Source organism: Felis catus, chromosome A1, assembly GCF_018350175.1.
Source record: "Felis catus isolate Fca126 chromosome A1, F.catus_Fca126_mat1.0, whole genome shotgun sequence".
Lineage (NCBI taxonomy): Eukaryota > Metazoa > Chordata > Mammalia > Carnivora > Felidae > Felis > Felis catus.
In genome coordinates this window covers 159,624,404-159,628,630 of record NC_058368.1, presented here as the reverse complement: position 1 = coordinate 159,628,630, position 4,227 = coordinate 159,624,404, and the positions used below count along the sequence as shown (strand labels likewise).

The 4,227-nt window shown below is 37.7% G+C and overlaps 1 long non-coding RNA gene across 10 annotated transcripts in view; it reads right to left on the bottom strand.

Annotated features, from left to right (window-relative positions):
• The window catches only part of LOC109502461, a 306,856-nt gene that overhangs the window by 177,163 nt on the left and 125,466 nt on the right, over nucleotides 1-4,227 (bottom strand). The window lies entirely within an intron of this gene.

Sequence of the window (4,227 nt, the reverse complement as noted above, 5' to 3'; positions counted from 1 at the left end):
TTTTTCTTCCCTGTGCTCTTTCCTATTTTTTATGCCTTTCTTTCTTTCCTGCTCCCCTCCCCTCCCTTCCCTTCAGTTCTCTCCTCTCCTTTTGTAAAGCATAGCCACCTAGGAGCTCCAAGAAAGGATGTGTGTGGTGGGGAAACTTATGAGGCTTTGTGTTGTGTGAAAGTGTCATTACTTTCATTCTATTTCACTGATAGTTGATCTTGATATAGAATTCTCTACCAACTTTCCATCAGAAATCGGAAGGTACTTCTCTTTGGCTTTCAATGTTCCCAGTTTCCAAAGTTGCTGCTGACAAAAATTTGGAGCCACTTTAATTCTTAATCCTTTTTTTTAGGTGAAGTCTTTTCTCTCTCTCTCACTCTCACCCCTCTAGAAGCTTCTTGTATTTTCTTTTTGTCCTCAGTATTCTGAAGTATGACAAAGATACGGTATGACACAGGTCTGTTTGCATCTGTTACATTAGGCATGCAATGGGCGTTTCAACCTGGAGACTTAATGTTCTTTGGGTTTTCGAATTTTTTGAAAATTTATTTTACTTTTCTTCTTTTTTTCCAGTTTCCCAATTCTGGAACACATTTTCTTTCTCTTTCTACTTCTTCTTCTTTTCCTTCTCCTTCTCCTCCTCTCCCCTCCGACTCTTCCTCCTCCCTTGTTTTTCTTCTCCTCTTTTTTCTCCTTCTCCTTCCCCTTCTCCTTTCCCTTCTGCTTCTTCCCATTCTTCTCCTTCTTCCTCCCCTTCTCCTTCTTCTTTTTTCTTTCTTCTTCTCCTCCTCCTCCCCTTCTTCCTCCTTCATCTCCCGCTTCTTTTTTTTTTCTCTTTCTTCTTTCTTCTCCTCCTTCTCTTCCTCCTTTCCCCCTCCTTTTTCTTTTGGGAATATACCTTCTGGACTGATTTTCTTTTTTTGTTGTTGTTATTTTTGTTTTCTTGAAATAAATTTATTTCTTGCTATTCTTGTTTCTGTTCTGCCATATGAAGTCAATGTTTTCTTTGTATTCTTGCCTTTGATAATTTCTTTTTATTTCTATTACTTGTTAGGTTTTAATTTGATATAACATTATTAGACCTATGTTTTTCAATTTACCACTTCAAATGCATCACCTCCTTCCAAGTCAAATGATCTGGAAATTCTTACCATCTACTTAGCACTTTGTTCTACTTTTTTTTGGTCATAGAGATTGTTTAACCTATGTTCTATCATACTTTGAATATGCTAGAGCTCTTTTAGTTCTCAGGATGTTTCTTTTATTATAACATCCTGTTGTTTTTTTCCCACAGTTGCAATATCTCCTTTTACATCTCTCTGGACATTAATAATACATTTGTCTTTAAAGCTCTCACCTCTTTGCACAGTCTGTTTCTTTCAAGTTGCTTCTTCTATTTTTTCTTACTTTTCATGTTGTAGGCTTTCCTCAAATATATGGTAATTCCAGGAGACCAAAAGAGTTTATTGGAAGTCCTGAGACATGAGTGGATCTTGTCATCGGTGAACATCGCAGTAGGGTGATGTAGCTGAGCGTTTTGTTTCATGCCCTTTAGACATGTTATTCTGAAGGAATCAGAATCCTAGAGAAAGTGTTTCCAGTACTCTGACTAGTGGGTGAGGGCCTAACTGCTAGTTACCAGGAAACCCACTAGGAAAGGAGAGCTGGAGGTCTCAGTCATCAGTGCTTGTACTTGACGCCCCTCTTTTTGTCATGTTACCTTTGTCTTCAACACTGAGAAGTATTTAACGTCCTCCCTGTTTCCTTCCTAGAAGAAAACATGCCTCCACTGTTGGGCAGAGCATTTGGAAGGTGCTGTCATTTGGCTCCCCAAACCTGGGAAGGGGAATCTAGAGATTTGACTCCTATTTAAAATCCTCCTTATTTTAGCTCTTTCCTCCTACTCACTTATAATGGTATCTGACGCTACAATATCCTTAGCCCTTGGGGAATTCTGGGTTAGAAATGTGATGAGTTTTAAGCTTTTCCCCTTCGCTAATTTAAGATTCAGTGTTCTGGGTTCTCTTAAGTCTTTTGCCAGTTGAACATCTGCTTTCCAGCTTCTAAAATTTTGTTGCTGTTGCTTCTTTTTTTTTTTTTTTTTCATTCTCCCTGTGCTGGTGGGTTTATGCCTTGGGTGGGAGTCAATTTATTATTGTTTGAGTGAAATTTTTGGAGGGAACAAAATTAGATGTATGTGTTCAATCTGTGGCAGATTGTGTTTTCTGAAGATGATCACAATATCTCCTATCCCTTATCTTCTTTCTTCAATGTGACTATGACATTTCTTTTAGGAGATTGGCCCTGTTTTCTCTTCTCTTGAATCTTGATGATTATGGTGGAAGTGGTGCTTTATGGCTTCTGAAACTAGGTCATAAAGGGATATAGAGCCTCTGCTGGTTCTCTAGGGAATCTAGCCACTATACTGTGTTCAGAACATAGTGAGAAATGTGGAAAGTAGTAAAAGCCATGGTGGAGGAGAGAGGGAGAGGCTTTGTTTTTACTGGACATGAGTCACAAAATCTGTTCTTCAATTCCAGCTCTTTCAGGTAACTATGTGACTTTAGAAGTGTCAATTTCTTCATCAACAAAAGGGATCTGACATAAGATGGATTTTAAGCTTCTAGTTCTAATGTCCTACAGTTTTATGGCATTCTAAATAACCTGGGACCAGAGTGCTGTTTAGCTCCAGAGGGTTTATTCAAACAGACTGCGGTAAGAATGATGTCCTCAAGTTGTTGAAGATGGCAGTTACAGCATTTTAGCTCTGGAACAGTATAATTAGATTTGCAAAGGATTCACTTGACTATAACCTTCCTCTGGGTGTCTTGTGATGGAAAGTTAAGACCATTTCTATGACACGGTCGTCTCTGCCTATTAGTTTATTAGGAAAAAAAAGCAGAAGCACACACTGATATTGAACAATAATATAGTCAAAAACAAATTTAAACCTATGAAAATGTCTCAGATTAATACATAATTAATTGTCAAATCACTTATTTACATTCTGCCCACTATTCTCTACTTCCTTCTTGCTACCTCACAGATAGTTACAAATCCCATGTTCTTTCCCATATCTTTGCTTTAGAACTTCTGAGCTCTTTGGAAATTCTGAGAACTTCTTAAAATAGTTTTACAAGTTTTCCAAGAGTCCTTGTTTATAGACGCATTAAAATCAACTTTTCTTTGCAAGAATTTTTATCCACATTCTCCCTCTATTGTAAACTGTTTGTATCCTTTCCCCATGGAATTCCTAAGTTTCTATATACATTATTATGCAAAACCAGGGCTCCTGAGGAAAAGGGAGATATCTTTTACACGTGGAAAAAACCCAAATGTCTGTTTTTGCTTTGGACAATCTTTAATGCTTGTGAGAGGAAGATGCACCATGTTGTGCTGGAGCTTGTCTTCATTCCTAAACTACTCCAGTCCTCTCATGGATCGTCTACCCTGAACATGGACAATTAAAAGAAAATTCCACACTCTCATTAACCTTTGGGAGGAAACATAGCAACAAGATCTTTTCCCCTCTACCCAGGAGATCTCTGAGAGTTTGGGGCAAGTCATGCAAACACTTGATTGACTGTTCAATTTGTTTCAAAATTCTACTTTACCCTTCCCTGCAGAATACTCCTCAGCCGTCCCTGAGAAGCTCACATATGTTTGGTTAGCAAAATAGGTAAGGAGAGGTAAAACTCTGAGTCATTGTTGTGATCAAAACCACCCTGAACAAACTCTTTATTAAGTAAGTTCAGGTTTTTAAAAAGGACAAAAACATACATGAACCACTGAAGTGCCCCAGCTAAAAATAATCTTTTAACCAATAAAATGTTCTTTAGGTGAGGATTTCTCTATTATTCTGGGGCAGTGGAACTCAAACCTTATGAGAGTGAGAATTATCTGAAGGGCTTGATAAAACACAGCTTGGTGGGCTCTACCTTCATATTTTCTGATTCAGTAGGTGTGGAGTGAAGCCTAAGAATTTACATTTCTGAAAATTTCCTAGGTAACACTGATGCTACTGGTCTAGGGAAACACCTTTTAAAAACCACTACAGTAGGGAGGCTGGATACTGAGGGTCCCTATTTAATGGATAATAAACATTTCTTTTTAAGATTCCACAATAAGTAAGATCATATTTATCTTTCTCTGACTGACTTACTTCACTTAGTCTAATACCCTCAATATCTATTCATGTTGAAAGTCATTAAGAAAGTAGATCTTAAAAGTTCTTTT